Genomic DNA, 16,357 nt, shown 5'->3' with positions numbered 1-16,357 from the left:
AACTCGTTCCACTGTGATAAAAATCTATCTCTAATGGGTAAAATATTTTGTGGAAGGGATCTTATGTAACTGTCTTCTTCTAAATCTATCTCCCCTATCAGGGACTCGTTTAAAGCAGCATAAGATGTATCTTTAGAAGGTAAGGTAGGAGTCGTCATTCACTTACCGCTTTGGTGTTTCTCTTCCTTCCTCGATGATTGTTGAAAAGTCGGATGTTCGAAGCCAAACTGGCACGTTCACCAATTTGTGATGATTGGACGATCACAATATAAACTCACACTGAAGTTACACTTATACTAACACAAACACAAACACAAACACAAAGTAGATTATAAGGAAACTTTATTTACCACTTGTTGGGGAGTACACTGCCGGAATCACTCTGCCGGGATGAGGCAGAGCGTGGGCTTTTATACTTAGGGTTAGTTATTGCAACGTAGATAAAGACACGTATACAGTTGCACCATCACCAGGATGTGGTGGTACAAGAAGAGAAAGATGTTTGTCGGATGACGCAATTGGCATTGCACCATCCGAAGCAACCTAAGTATCAAGGCTGAAAGCGCCTGCCTTGTCATAAAAGGCTGACGGCTTTCACCTTGAGAGGCAGAGCACCCGCCTCGCTACAGACTCTTTCAAAAGACTAAATGTGTTCGTGTGATAATCAATCTTACCATCAGAATCTATTCCTTTATAAAAGACACCGTAGTTCCCAAAATATAACGATAGTAATTACATCGAAAATCAAGATTTCGTGGCGCAACGGTAGCGCGCCTGACTCCAGATCATGAGGTTGCGTGTTCAAATCACGTCGAGATCAAGCAAAAATATTTCTTGTGAAGGAATGTTTTGGCTTTTAAAACGGATACAACGTTCAAATAACATTAATCACTATTGTTTCTATATCTTTTTATCTCAACACACATGTATCCTAATTCAATTTGAATCTTAGTCAGCTGTTTTTTTTTCTTTTTATCGAAATGTGACTTTAGATCTACACGGGACTACAGTTTTTGGAATGGGCGAGCATAGAACCAAGTGAGTTTACAAAAGGGGGAACATTTGCGTCTGAATGTCGATTACCAAAGCAGTTGGAACACGACGAGTTTGAACCGATAACTATCTTGGGTTTCCACGATACAAACACAGAGTCTGGCGATGGATATAACTTGTACCTCTCTGTCCTACAAATGGTTTATTCGCCAATTGGTATGATCAAAGGAAGATTAAGTAATCTAAACCAATCTGGCAAACAAAAAAGAGTCCGCTTAAAGAGATTGCTTCAACCACCACTAACCACTAAGTACCGTCCTTATACGCACTGCGCAAGAATATCAGCAAACTAAACTCCATAGAGTAGATTCTACCAATCTGTCTTGGGCAATGGTGATTAATATGCATCGACCGGGAATCGAACCCGGGCCGCCCACGTGGCAGGCGAGCATTCTACCACTGAACCATCAATGCTTGTCCCTCACGTATACTTCTTGATACAAATTGCACGACGACAACCCATCTATTGTAGCCGACTATCATGCCTAAGCTTGTTAGCTTTCATTACGGAAATCAAGGCTTGTGGCGATCAAAAGATCCAAGGAAATATAAAAAAATAACCTGACTAATCTGACTGACTCTTTCAAAAGACTAAATGTGTTCGTGTGATAATCAATCTTACCATCAGAATCTATTCCTTTATAAAAGACACCGTAGTTCCCAAAATATAACCATAGTAATTACTTATAAAAATCAAGATTTCGTGGCGCAACGGTAGCGCGCCTGACTCCAGATCAGGAGGTTGCGTGTTCAAATCACGTCGAGATCAAGCAAAAATATTTCTTGTGAAGGTATGTTTGGGCTTATAGAACAGATACAACGTTCAAATAACATTAATCACCATTGGTTCAATATCTTGTTATCTCAACACACATGTATCCTAATTCAATTTGAATTGTAGTCAGCTGCTTTTTTTTCTTTTTATCAAAATGTGACTTTAGATCTACACGGGACTACAGTTTTTGGAATGGGAGAGCATAGAACCAAGTGAGTTTACAAAAGGGGGAACATTTGCGTCTGAATGTCGATTACCACAGCAGTTGGAACACGACGAGTTTCAACCGATAACTATCTTGGGTTTCCACGATACAAACACAGAGTCTGGCGATGGATATAACTTGTACCTCTCTGTCCTACAAATGGTTTATTCGCAAATTGGTATGATCAAAGGAAGATTAAGTAATCTAAACCAATCTGACAAACAAAAAAGAGTCCGCTTAAAGAGATTGCTTCAACCACCACTAACCACTAAGTACCGTCCTTATACGTACTGCGCAAGAATATCAGCAAACTAAACTCACTAGAGTAGATTCTACCAATCTGTCTTGGGCAATGGTGATTAAAATGCATCGACCGGGAATCGAACCCGGGCCGCCCGCGTGGCAGGCGAGCATTCTACCACTGAACCATCGATGCTTGCCCCTCACGTATACTTCTTGATACAAATTGCAAGACGACAACCCATCTATTGTAGCCGACTATCATGCCTAAGCTTGTTAGCTTTCATTACGGAAATCAAGGCTTGTGGCGATCAAAAGATCCAAGGAAATATAAAAAAATAACCTGACTAATCTGACTGACTCTTTCAAAAGACTAAATGTGTTCGTGTGATAATCAATCTTACCATCAGAATCTATTCCTTTATAAAAGACACCGTAGTTCCCAAAATATAACGATAGTAATTACAACAAAAACCAAGATTTCGTGGCGCAACGGTAGCGCGCCAGGCTCCAGATCAGGAGGTTGCGTGTTCAAATCACGTCGAGATCAAGCAAAAATATTTCTTGTGAAGGTATGTTTAGGCTTTTAAAACGGATTCAACGTTCAAATAACATTAATCACCATTGTTTCTATATCTTTTTATCTCAACACACATGTATCCTAATTCAATTTGAATCTTAGTCAGCTGTTTTTTTTTCTTTTTATCAAAATGTGACGTTAGATCTACACGGGACTACAGTTTTTGGAATGGGAGAGCATAGAACCAAGTGAGTTTACAAAAGGGGGAACATTTGCGTCTGAATGTCGATTACCACAGCAGTTGGAACACGACGAGTTTGAACCGATAACTATCTTGGGTTTCCACGATACAAACACAGAGTCTGGCGATGGATATAACTTGTACCTCTCTGTCCTACAAATGGTTTATTCGCCAATTGGTATGATCAAAGGAAGATTAAGTAATCTAAACCAATCTGGCAAACAAAAAAGAGTCCGCTTAAAGAGATTGCTTCAACCACCACTAACCACTAAGTACCGTCCTTAGACGTACTGCGCAAGAATATCAGCAAACTAAACTCAATAGAGTAGATTCTACCAATCTGTCTTGGGCAATGGTGATTAAAATGCATCGACCGGGAATCGAACCCGGGCCGCCCGCGTGGCAGGCGAGCATTCTACCACAGAACCATGGATGCTTACCCCTCACGTATACTTCTTGATACAAATTGCACGACGACAACCCATCTATTGTAGCCGACTATCATGCCTAAGCTTCTTAGCTTTCATTACGGAAATCAAGGCTTGTGGCGATCAAAAGATCCAAGGAAATATAAAAAAATAACCTGACTAATCTGACTGACTCTTTCAAAAGACTAAATGTGTTCGTGTGATAATCAATCTTACCATCAGAATCTATTCCTTTATAAAAGACACCGTAGTTCCCAAAATATAACCATAGTAATTACTTATAAAAATCAAGATTTCGTGGCGCAACGGTAGCGCGCCTGACTCCAGATCAGGAGGTTGCGTGTTCAAATCACGTCGAGATCAAGCAAAAATATTTCTTGTGAAGGTATGTTTGGGCTTATAGAACAGATACAACGTTCAAATAACATTAATCACCATTGGTTCAATATCTTGTTATCTCAACACACATGTATCCTAATTCAATTTGAATTGTAGTCAGCTGCTTTTTTTTCTTTTTATCAAAATGTGACTTTAGATCTACACGGGACTACAGTTTTTGGAATGGGAGAGCATAGAACCAAGTGAGTTTACAAAAGGGGGAACATTTGCGTCTGAATGTCGATTACCACAGCAGTTGGAACACGACGAGTTTCAACCGATAACTATCTTGGGTTTCCACGATACAAACACAGAGTCTGGCGATGGATATAACTTGTACCTCTCTGTCCTACAAATGGTTTATTCGCAAATTGGTATGATCAAAGGAAGATTAAGTAATCTAAACCAATCTGACAAACAAAAAAGAGTCCGCTTAAAGAGATTGCTTCAACCACCACTAACCACTAAGTACCGTCCTTATACGTACTGCGCAAGAATATCAGCAAACTAAACTCACTAGAGTAGATTCTACCAATCTGTCTTGGGCAATGGTGATTTAAATGCATCGACCGGGAATCGAACCCGGGCCGCCCGCGTGGCAGGCGAGCATTCTACCACTGAACCATCGATGCTTGCCCCTCACGTATACTTCTTGATACAAATTGCAAGACGACAACCCATCTATTGTAGCCGACTATCATGCCTAAGCTTGTTAGCTTTCATTACGGAAATCAAGGCTTGTGGCGATCAAAAGATCCAAGGAAATATAAAAAAATAACCTGACTAATCTGACTGACTCTTTCAAAAGACTAAATGTGTTCGTGTGATAATCAATCTTACCATCAGAATCTATTCCTTTATAAAAGACACCGTAGTTCCCAAAATATAACCATAGTAATTACTTATAAAAATCTAGATTTCGTGGCGCAACGGTAGCGCGCCTGACTCCAGATCAGGAGGTTGCGTGTTCAAATCACGTCGAGATCAAGCAAAAATATTTCTTGTGAAGGTATGTTTGGGCTTATAGAACAGATACAACGTTCAAATATCATTAATCACCATTGGTTCAATATCTTGTTATCTCAACACACATGTATCCTAATTCAATTTGAATTGTAGTCAGCTGCTTTTTTTTCTTTTTATCAAAATGTGACTTTAGATCTACACGGGACTACAGTTTTTGGAATGGGAGAGCATAGAACCAAGTGAGTTTACAAAAGGGGGAACATTTGCGTCTGAATGTCGATTACCACAGCAGTTGGAACACGACGAGTTTGAACCGATAACTATCTTGGGTTTCCACGATACAAACACAGAGTCTGGCGATGGATATAACTTGTACCTCTCTGTCCTACAAATGGTTTATTCGCAAATTGGTATGATCAAAGGAAGATTAAGTAATCTAAACCAATCTGACAAACAAAAAAGAGTCCGCTTAAAGAGATTGCTTCAACCACCACTAACCACTAAGTACCGTCCTTATACGTACTGCGCAAGAATATCAGCAAACTAAACTCACTAGAGTAGATTCTACCAATCTGTCTTGGGCAATGGTGATTAAAATGCATCGACCGGGAATCGAACCCGGGCCGCCCGCGTGGCAGGCGAGCATTCTACCACTGAACCATCGATGCTTGCCCCTCACGTATACTTCTTGATACTAATTGCACGACGACAACCCATCTATTGTAGCCGACTATCATGCCTAAGCTTGTTAGCTTTCATTACGGAAATCAAGGCTTGTGGCGATCAAAAGATCCAAGGAAATATAAAAAAATAACCTGACTAATCTGACTGACTCTTTCAAAAGACTAAATGTGTTCGTGTGATAATCAATCTTACCATCAGAATCTATTCCTTTATAAAAGACACCGTAGTTCCCAAAATATAACGATAGTAATTACAACAAAAACGAAGATTTCGTGGCGCAACGGTAGCGCGCCTGACTCCAGATCATGAGGTTGCGTGTTCAAATCACGTCGAGATCAAGCAAAAATATTTCTTGTGAAGGTATGTTTTGGCTTTTAAAACGGATACAACGTTCAAATAACATTAATCACTATTGTTTCTATATCTTTTTATCTCAACACACATGTATCCTAATTCAATTTGAATCTTAGTCAGCTGTTTTTTTTTCTTTTTATCGAAATGTGACTTTAGATCTACACGGGACTACAGTTTTTGGAATGGGCGAGCATAGAACCAAGTGAGTTTACAAAAGGGGGAACATTTGCGTCTGAATGTCGATTACCAAAGCAGTTGGAACACGACGAGTTTGAACCGATAACTATCTTGGGTTTCCACGATACAAACACAGAGTCTGGCGATGGATATAACTTGTACCTCTCTGTCCTACAAATGGTTTATTCGCCAATTGGTATGATCAAAGGAAGATTAAGTAATCTAAACCAATCTGGCAAACAAAAAAGAGTCCGCTTAAAGAGATTGCTTCAACCACCACTAACCACTAAGTACCGTCCTTATACGCACTGCGCAAGAATATCAGCAAACTAAACTCCATAGAGTAGATTCTACCAATCTGTCTTGGGCAATGGTGATTAAAATGCATCGACCGGGAATCGAACCCGGGCCGCCCACGTGGCAGGCGAGCATTCTACCACTGATCCATCAATGCTTGTCCCTCACGTATACTTCTTGATACAAATTGCACGACGACAACCCATCTATTGTAGCCGACTATCATGCCTAAGCTTGTTAGCTTTCATTACGGAAATCAAGGCTTGTGGCGATCAAAAGATCCAAGGAAATATAAAAAAATAACCTGACTAATCTGACTGACTCTTTCAAAAGACTAAATGTGTTCGTGTGATAATCAATCTTACCATCAGAATCTATTCCTTTATAAAAGACACCGTAGTTCCCAAAATATATCCATAGTAATTACTTATAAAAATCAAGATTTCGTGGCGCAACGGTAGCGCGCCTGACTCCAGATCAGGAGGTTGCGTGTTCAAATCACGTCGAGATCAAGCAAAAATATTTCTTGTGAAGGTATGTTTGGGCTTATAGAACAGATACAACGTTCAAATAACATTAATCACCATTGGTTCAATATCTTTTTATCTCAACACACATGTATCCTAATTCAATTTGAATCTTAGTCAGCTGTTTTTTTTTCTTTTTATCAAAATGTGACTTTAGATCTACACGGGACTACAGTTTTTGGAATGGGAGAGCATAGAACCAAGTGAGTTTACAAAAGGGGGAACATTTGCGTCTGAATGTCGATTACCACAGCAGTTGGAACACGACGAGTTTGAACCGATAACTATCTTGGGTTTCCACGATACAAACACAGAGTCTGGCGATGGATATAACTTGTACCTCTCTGTCCTACAAATGGTTTATTCGCCAATTGGTATGATCAAAGGAAGATTAAGTAATCTAAACCAATCTGGCAAACAAAAAAGAGTCCGCTTAAAGAGATTGCTTCAACCACCACTAACCACTAAGTACCGTCCTTATACGTACTGCGCAAGAATATCAGCAAACTAAACTCAATAGAGTAGATTCTACCAATCTGTCTTGGGCAATGGTGATTAAAATGCATCGACCGGGAATCGAACCAGGGCCGCCCGCGTGGCAGGTGAGCATTCTACCACTGAACCATCGATGCTAGCCCCTCACGTATACTTCTTGATACAAATTGCACGACGACAACCCATCTATTGTAGCCGACTATCATGCCTAAGCTTGTTAGCTTTCATTACGGAAATCAAGGCTTGTGGCGATCAAAAGATCCAAGGAAATATAAAAAAATAACCTGACTAATCTGACTGACTCTTTCAAAAGACTAAATGTGTTCGTGTGATAATCAATCTTACCATCAGAATCTATTCCTTTATAAAAGACACCGTAGTTCCCAAAATATAACGATAGTAATTACATCGAAAATCAAGATTTCGTGGCGCAACGGTAGCGCGCCTGACTCCAGATCAGGAGGTTGCGTGTTCAAATCACGTTTTCTTGTGAAGGTATGTTTGGGCTTATAGAACAGATACAACATTCAAATAACATTAATCACCATTGGTTCAATATCTTGTTATCTCAACACACATGTATCCTAATTCAATTTGAATCTTAGTCAGCTGTTTTTTTTCTTTTTATCAAAATGTGACTTTAGATCTACACGGGACTACAGTTTTTGGAATGGGAGAGCATAGAACCAAGTGAGTTTACAAAAGGGGGAACATTTGCGTCTGAATGTCGATTACCACAGCAGTTGGAAAACGACGAGTTTGAACCGATAACTATCTTGGGTTTCCACGATACAAACACAGAGTCTGGCGATGGATATAACTTGTACCTCTCTGTCCTACAAATGGTTTATTCGGCAGTTGGTATGATCAAAGGAAGATTAAGTAATCTAAACCAATCTGGCAAACAAAAAAGAGTCCGCTTAAAGAGATTGCTTCAACCACCACTAACTACCGTCCTTATACGTACTGCGCAAGAATATCAGCAAACTAAAGTCAATAGAGTAGATTCTACCAATCTGTCTTGGGCAATGGTGATTAAAATGCATCTACCGGGAATCGAACCCGGGCCGCCCGCGTGGCAGGCGAGCATTCTACCACTGAACCATCGATGCTTGCCCCTCACGTATACTTCTTGATCCAAATTGCACGACGACAACCCATCTATTGTAGCCGACTATCATGCCTAAGCTTGTTAGCTTTCATTACGGAAATCAAGGCTTGTGGCGATCAAAAGATCCAAGGAAATATAAAAAAATAACCTGACTAATCTGACTGACTCTTTCAAAAGACTAAATGTGTTCGTGTGATAATCAATCTTACCATCAGAATCTATTCCTTTATAAAAGACACCGTAGTTCCCAAAATATAACGATAGTAATTACATCGAAAATCAAGATTTCGTGGCGCAACGGTAGCGCGCCTGACTCCAGATCAGGAGGTTGCGTGTTCAAATCACGTTTTCTTGTGAAGGTATGTTTGGGCTTATAGAACAGATACAACATTCAAATAACATTAATCACCATTGGTTCAATATCTTGTTATCTCAACACACATGTATCCTAATTCAATTTGAATCTTAGTCAGCTGTTTTTTTTCTTTTTATCAAAATGTGACTTTAGATCTACACGGGACTACAGTTTTTGGAATGGGAGAGCATAGAACCAAGTGAGTTTACAAAAGGGGGAACATTTGCGTCTGAATGTCGATTACCACAGCAGTTGGAAAACGACGAGTTTGAACCGATAACTATCTTGGGTTTCCACGATACAAACACAGAGTCTGGCGATGGATATAACTTGTACCTCTCTGTCCTACAAATGGTTTATTCGGCAGTTGGTATGATCAAAGGAAGATTAAGTAATCTAAACCAATCTGGCAAACAAAAAAGAGTCCGCTTAAAGAGATTGCTTCAACCACCACTAACTACCGTCCTTATACGTACTGCGCAAGAATATCAGCAAACTAAAGTCAATAGAGTAGATTCTACCAATCTGTCTTGGGCAATGGTGATTAAAATGCATCTACCGGGAATCGAACCCGGGCCGCCCGCGTGGCAGGCGAGCATTCTACCACTGAACCATCGATGCTTGCCCCTCACGTATACTTCTTGATCCAAATTGCACGACGACAACCCATCTATTGTAGCCGACTATCATGCCTAAGCTTGTTAGCTTTCATTACGGAAATCAAGGCTTGTGGCGATCAAAAGATCCAAAGAAATATAAAAAAATAACCTGACTAATCTGACTGACTCTTTCAAAAGACTAAATGTGTTCGTGTGATAATCAATCTTACCATCAGAATCTATTCCTTTATAAAATACACCGTAGTTCCCAAAATATAACGATAGTAATAACATCGAAAATCAAGATTTCGTGGCGCAACGGTAGCGCGCCTGACTCCAGATCAGGAGGTTGCGTGTTCAAATCACGTCGAGATCAAGCAAAAATATTTCTTGTGAAGGTATGTTTAGGCTCTTAAAACGGATACAACGTTCAAATAACATTATTCACCATTGTTTCTATATCTTGTTATCTCAACACACATGTATCCTAATTCAATTTGAATCTTAGTCAGCTGTTTTTTTTCTTTTTATGAAAATGTGACTTTAGATCTACACGGGACTACAGTTTTTGGAATGGGAGAGCATAAAACCAAGTTAGTTTACAAAAGGGGGAACATTTGCGTCTGAATGTCGATTACCACAGCAGTTGGAACACGACGAGTTTGAACCGATAACTATCTTGGGTTTCCACGATACAAACACAGAGTCTGGCGATGGATATAACTTGTACCTCTCTGTCCTACAAATGGTTTATTCGCCAATTGGTATGATCAAAGGAAGATTAAGTAATCTAAACCAATCTGGCAAACAAAAAAGAGTCCGCTTAAAGAGATTGCTTCAACCACCACTAACCACTAAGTACCGTCCTTATACGTACTGCGCAAGAATATCAGCAAACTAAACTCAATAGAGTAGATTCTACCAATCTGTCTTGGGCAATGGTGATTAAAATGCATCGACCGGGAATCGAACCCGGGCCGCCCGCGTGGCAGGCGAACATTCTACCACTGAACCATCGATGCTTGACCCTCACGTATACTTCTTGATACAAATTGCACGACGACAACCCATCTATTGTAGCCGACTATCATGCCTAAGCTTGTTAGCTTTCATTACGGAAATCAAGGCTTGTGGCGATCAAAAGATCCAAAGAAATATAAAAAAATAACCTGACTAATCTGACTGACTCTTTCAAAAGACTAAATGTGTTCGTGTGATAATCAATCTTACCATCAGAATCTATTCCTTTATAAAATACACCGTAGTTCCCAAAATATAACGATAGTAATAACATCGAAAATCAAGATTTCGTGGCGCAACGGTAGCGCGCCTGACTCCAGATCAGGAGGTTGCGTGTTCAAATCACGTCGAGATCAAGCAAAAATATTTCTTGTGAAGGTATGTTTAGGCTCTTAAAACGGATACAACGTTCAAATAACATTATTCACCATTGTTTCTATATCTTGTTATCTCAACACACATGTATCCTAATTCAATTTGAATCTTAGTCAGCTGTTTTTTTTTCTTTTTATCAAAATGTGACTTTAGATCTACACGGGACTACAGTTTTTGGAATGGGAGAGCATAGAACCAAGTGAGTTTACAAAAGGGGGAACATTTGCGTCTGAATGTCGATTACCACAGCAGTTGGAACACGACGAGTTTCAACCGATAACTATCTTGGGTTTCCACGATACAAACACAGAGTCTGGCGATGGATATAACTTGTACCTCTCTGTCCTACAAATGGTTTATTCGCCAATTGGTATGATCAAAGGAAGATTAAGTAATCTAAACCAATCTGGCAAACAAAAAAGAGTCCGCTTAAAGAGATTGCTTCAACCACCACTAACCACTAAGTACCGTCCTTATACGTACTGCGCAAGAATATCAGCAAACTAAACTCAATAGAGTAGATTCTACCAATCTGTCTTGGGCAATGGTGATTAAAATGCATCTACCGGGAATCGAACCCGGGCCGCCCGCGTGGCAGGCGAGCATTCTACCACTGAACCATCGATGCTTGCCCCTCACGTATACTTCTTGATACAAATTGCACGACGACAACCCATCTATTGTAGCCGACTATCATGCCTAAGCTTGTTAGCTTTCATTACGGAAATCAAGGCTTGTGGCGATCAAAAGATCCAAGGAAATATAAAAAAATAACCTGACTAATCTGACTGACTCTTTCAAAAGACTATATGTGTTCGTGTGATAATCAATCTTACCATCAGAATCTATTCCTTTATAAAAGACACCGTAGTTCCCAAAATATAACGATAGTAATTACATGGAAAATCAAGATTTCGTGGCGCAACGGTAGCGCGCCTGACTCCAGATCAGGAGGTTGCGTGTTCAAATCACGTCGAGATCAAGCAAAAATATTTCTTGTGAAGGTATGTTTAGGCTTATAAAATGGATACAACGTTCAAATAACATTAATCACCATTTTTTCTATATCTTGTTATCTCAACACACATGTATCCTAATTCAATTTGAATCTTAGTCAGCTGTTTTTTTTTCTTTTTATCAAAATGTGACTTTAGATCTACACGGGACTACAGTTTTTGGAATGGGAGAGCATAGAACCAAGTGAGTTTACAAAAGGGGGAACATTTGCGTCTGAATGTCGATTACCACAGCAGTTGGAACACGACGAGTTTCAACCGATAACTATCTTGGGTTTCCACGATACAAACACAGAGTCTGGCGATGGATATAACTTGTACCTCTCTGTCCTACAAATGGTTTATTCGCCAATTGGTATGATCAAAGGAAGATAAAGTAATCTAAACCAATCTGGCAAACAAAAAAGAGTCCGCTTAAAGAGATTGCTTCAACCACCACTAACCACTAAGTACCGTCCTTATACGTACTGCGCAAGAATATCAGCAAACTAAACTCAATAGAGTAGATTCTACCAATCTGTCTTGGGCAATGGTGATTAAAATGCATCGACCGGGAATCGAACCCGGGCCGCCCGCGTGGCAGGCGAGCATTCTACCACTGAACCATCGATGCTTGCCCCTCACGTATACTTCTTGATACAAATTGCACGACGAAAACCCATCTATTGTAGCCGACTATCATGCCTAAGCTTGTTAGCTTTCATTACGGAAATCAAGGCTTGTGGCGATCAAAAGATCCAAAGAAATATAAAAAAATAACCTGACTAATCTGACTGACTCTTTCAAAAGACTAAATGTGTTCGTGTGATAATCAATCTTACCATCAGAATCTATTCCTTTATAAAAGACACCGTAGTTCCCAAAATATAACGATAGTAATTACATCGAAAATCAAGATTTCGTGGCGCAACGGTAGCGCAATGACTCCAGATCAGGAGGTAGCGTGTTCAAATCACGTCGAGATCAAGCAAAAATATTTCTTGTGAAGGTATGTTTAGGCTCTTAAAACGGATATAACGTTCAAATAACATTATTCACCATTGTTTCTATATCTTGTTATCTCAACACACATGTATCCTAATTCAATTTGAATCTTAGTCAGCTGTTTTTTTTTTTCTTTTTATCAAAATGTGACTTTAGATCTACACGGGACTACAGTTTTTGGAATGGGAGAGCATAGAACCAAGTGAGTTTACAAAAGGGGGAACATTTGCGTCTGAATGTCGATTACCACAGCAGTTGGAACACGACGAGTTTGAACCGATAACTATCTTGGGTTTCCACGATACAAACACAGAGTCTGGCGATGGATATAATTTGTACCTCTCTGTCCTACAAATGGTTTATTCACCAATTGGTATGATCAAAGGAAGATTAAGTAATCTAAACCAATCTGGCAAACAAAAAAGAGTCCGCTTAAAGAGATTGCTTCAACCACCACTAACCACTAAGTACCGTCCTTATACGCACTGCGCAAGAATATCAGCAAACTAAACTCAATAGAGTAGATTCTACCAATCTGTCTTGGGCAATGGTGATTAAAATGCATCGACCGGGAATCGAACCCGGGCCGCCCGCGTGGCAGGCGAGCATTCTACCACTGAACCATCGATGCTTGACCCTCACGTATACTTCTTGATACAAATTGCACGACGACAACCCATCTATTGTAGCCGACTATCATGCCTAAGCTTGTTAGCTTTCATTACGGAAATCAAGGCTTGTGGCGATCAAAAGATCCAAAGAAATATAAAAAAATAACCTGACTAATCTGACTGACTCTTTCAAAAGACTAAATGTGTTCGTGTGATAATCAATCTTACCATCAGAATCTATTCCTTTATAAAATACACCGTAGTTCCCAAAATATAACGATAGTAATAACATCGAAAATCAAGATTTCGTGGCGCAACGGTAGCGCGCCTGACTCCAGATCAGGAGGTAGCGTGTTCAAATCACGTCGAGATCAAGCAAAAATATTTCTTGTGAAGGTATGTTTAGGCTCTTAAAACGGATATAACGTTCAAATAACATTATTCACCATTGTTTCTATATCTTGTTATCTCAACACACATGTATCCTAATTCAATTTGAATCTTAGTCAGCTGTTTTTTTTTTCTTTTTATCAAAATGTGACTTTAGATCTACACGGGACTACAGTTTTTGGAATGGGAGAGCATAGAACCAAGTGAGTTTACAAAAGGGGGAACATTTGCGTCTGAATGTCGATTACCACAGCAGTTGGAACACGACGAGTTTGAACCGATAACTATCTTGGGTTTCCACGATACAAACACAGAGTCTGGCGATGGATATAATTTGTACCTCTCTGTCCTACAAATGGTTTATTCGCCAATTGGTATGATCAAAGGAAGATTAAGTAATCTAAACCAATCTGGCAAACAAAAAAGAGTCCGCTTAAAGAGATTGCTTCAACCACCACTAACCACTAAGTACCGTCCTTATACGTACTGCGCAAGAATATCAGCAAACTAAACTCAATAGAGTAGATTCTACCAATCTGTCTTGGGCAATGGTGATTAAAATGCATCGACCGGGAATCGAACCCGGGCCGCCCGCGTGGCAGGCGAGCATTCTACCACTGAACCATCGATGCTTGCCCCTCACGTATACTTCTTGATACAAATTGCACGACGACAACCCATCTATTGTAGCCGACTATCATGCCTAAGCTTTGTTAGCTTTCATTACGGAAATCAAGGCTTGTGGCGATCAAAAGATCCAAGGAAATATAAAAAAATAACCTGACTAATCTGACTGACTCTTTCAAAAGACTATATGTGTTCGTGTGATAATCAATCTTACCATCAGAATCTATTCCTTTATAAAAGACACCGTAGTTCCCAAAATATAACGATAGTAATTACATCGAAAATCAAGATTTCGTGGCGCAACGGTAGCGCGCCTGACTCCAGATCAGGAGGTTGCGTGTTCAAATCACGTCGAGATCAAGCAAAAATATTTCTTGTGAAGGTATTTTTAGGCTTTTAAAATGGATACAACGTTCAAATAACATTAATCACCATTTTTTCTATATCTTGTTATCTCAACACACATGTATCCTAATTCAATTTGAATCTTAGTCAGCTGTTTTTTTTTTCTTTTTATCAAAATGTGACTTTAGATCTACACGGGACTACAGTTTTTGGAATGGGAGAGCATAGAACCAAGTGAGTTTACAAAAGGGGGAACATTTGCGTCTGAATGTCGATTACCACAGCAGTTGGAACACGACGAGTTTGAACCGATAACTATCTTGGGTTTCCACGATACAAACACAGAGTCTGGCGATGGATATAATTTGTACCTCTCTGTCCTACAAATGGTTTATTCACCAATTGGTATGATCAAAGGAAGATTAAGTAATCTAAACCAATCTGGCAAACAAAAAAGAGTCCGCTTAAAGAGATTGCTTCAACCACCACTAACCACTAAGTACCGTCCTTATACGTACTGCGCAAGAATATCAGCAAACTAAACTCAGTAGAGTAGATTCTACAAATCTGTCTTGGGCAATGGTGATTAAAATGCATCGACCGGGAATCGAACCCGGGCCGCCCGCGTGGCAGGCGAGCATTCTACCACTGAACCATCGATGCTTGCCTCTCACGTATACTTCTTGATACAAATTGCACGACGACAACCCATCTATTGTAGCCGACTATCATGCCTAAGCTTGTTAGCTTTCATTACGGAAATCAAGGCTTGTGGCGATCAAAAGATCCAAGGAAATATAAAAAAATAACCTGACTAATCTGACTGACTCTTTCAAAAGACTAAAAGTGTTCGTGTGATAATCAATCTTACCATCAGAATCTATTCCTTTATAAAAGACACCGTAGTTCCCAAAATATAAAGATAGTAATTACATCGAAAAACAAGATTTCGTGGCGCAACGGTAGCGCGCCTGACTCCAGATCAGGAGGTTGCGTGTTCAAATCACGTCGAGATCAAGCAAAAATATTTCTTGTGAAGGTATGTTTAGGCTTTTAAAACGGATACAACGTTCAAATAACATTAATCACCATTGTTTCTATATCTTGTTATCTCAACACACATGTATCCTGATTCAATTTGAATCTTAGTCAGCTGTTTTTTTTAAATCAAAATGTGACTTTAGATCTACACGGGACTACAGTTTTTGGAATGGGAGAGCATAGAACCAAGTGAGTTTACAAAAGGGGGAACATTTGCGTCTGAATTTCGATTACCTCAGCAGTTGGAACACGACGAGTTTGAACCGATAACTATCTTGGGTTTCCACGATACAAACACAGAGTCTGGCGATGGATATAACTTGTACCTCTCTGTCCTACAAATGGTTTATTCACCAATTGGTATGATCAAAGGAAGATTAAGTAATCTAAACCAATCTGGCAAACAAAAAAGAGTCCGCTTAAAGAGATTGCTTCAACCACCACTAACCACTAAGTACCGTCCTTATACGTACTGCGCAAGAATATCAGCAAACTAAACTCAATAGAGCAGATTCTACCAATCTGTCTTGGGCAATGGTGATT

General features: G+C 39.7%; 15 non-coding genes across 15 annotated transcripts; 8 read left to right on the top strand and 7 right to left on the bottom strand.

Moving 5' to 3' along the window:
- Positions 1–2,398: 2,398 nt before the first annotated feature.
- Trnag-gcc lies at positions 2,399–2,469 on the bottom strand. The gene has a single exon. It is a non-coding gene; the product is annotated as a tRNA-Gly (tRNA).
- A 1,284-nt stretch (positions 2,470–3,753) lies between these two features.
- Positions 3,754–3,825, top strand: Trnaw-cca. The gene has a single exon. It is a non-coding gene; the product is annotated as a tRNA-Trp (tRNA).
- Positions 3,826–4,401: 576 nt separating this feature from the next.
- Positions 4,402–4,472, bottom strand: Trnag-gcc. The gene has a single exon. It is a non-coding gene; the product is annotated as a tRNA-Gly (tRNA).
- Positions 4,473–4,755: 283 nt separating this feature from the next.
- Trnaw-cca lies at positions 4,756–4,827 on the top strand. The gene has a single exon. It is a non-coding gene; the product is annotated as a tRNA-Trp (tRNA).
- A 576-nt stretch (positions 4,828–5,403) lies between these two features.
- Trnag-gcc lies at positions 5,404–5,474 on the bottom strand. Its single transcript has one exon. It is a non-coding gene; the product is annotated as a tRNA-Gly (tRNA).
- A 1,284-nt stretch (positions 5,475–6,758) lies between these two features.
- Trnaw-cca lies at positions 6,759–6,830 on the top strand. Its single transcript has one exon. It is a non-coding gene; the product is annotated as a tRNA-Trp (tRNA).
- A 2,879-nt stretch (positions 6,831–9,709) lies between these two features.
- Trnaw-cca lies at positions 9,710–9,781 on the top strand. Its single transcript has one exon. It is a non-coding gene; the product is annotated as a tRNA-Trp (tRNA).
- A 928-nt stretch (positions 9,782–10,709) lies between these two features.
- On the top strand, positions 10,710–10,781 carry Trnaw-cca. The gene has a single exon. It is a non-coding gene; the product is annotated as a tRNA-Trp (tRNA).
- Positions 10,782–11,710: 929 nt separating this feature from the next.
- Trnaw-cca lies at positions 11,711–11,782 on the top strand. Its single transcript has one exon. It is a non-coding gene; the product is annotated as a tRNA-Trp (tRNA).
- A 576-nt stretch (positions 11,783–12,358) lies between these two features.
- Positions 12,359–12,429, bottom strand: Trnag-gcc. Its single transcript has one exon. It is a non-coding gene; the product is annotated as a tRNA-Gly (tRNA).
- A 931-nt stretch (positions 12,430–13,360) lies between these two features.
- On the bottom strand, positions 13,361–13,431 carry Trnag-gcc. Its single transcript has one exon. It is a non-coding gene; the product is annotated as a tRNA-Gly (tRNA).
- Positions 13,432–14,362: 931 nt separating this feature from the next.
- On the bottom strand, positions 14,363–14,433 carry Trnag-gcc. The gene has a single exon. It is a non-coding gene; the product is annotated as a tRNA-Gly (tRNA).
- Positions 14,434–14,716: 283 nt separating this feature from the next.
- On the top strand, positions 14,717–14,788 carry Trnaw-cca. The gene has a single exon. It is a non-coding gene; the product is annotated as a tRNA-Trp (tRNA).
- A 577-nt stretch (positions 14,789–15,365) lies between these two features.
- Trnag-gcc lies at positions 15,366–15,436 on the bottom strand. The gene has a single exon. It is a non-coding gene; the product is annotated as a tRNA-Gly (tRNA).
- Positions 15,437–15,718: 282 nt separating this feature from the next.
- Positions 15,719–15,790, top strand: Trnaw-cca. Its single transcript has one exon. It is a non-coding gene; the product is annotated as a tRNA-Trp (tRNA).
- Positions 15,791–16,357: the final 567 nt, after the last annotated feature.

This window comes from Daphnia pulex, chromosome 10 (assembly GCF_021134715.1).
Source record: "Daphnia pulex isolate KAP4 chromosome 10, ASM2113471v1".
NCBI classification, from domain to species: Eukaryota; Metazoa; Arthropoda; class Branchiopoda; order Diplostraca; family Daphniidae; genus Daphnia; species Daphnia pulex.
The sequence above is the reverse complement of the archived record's forward strand: the minus strand, read 5'-3'. Positions and strand labels throughout refer to the sequence as shown.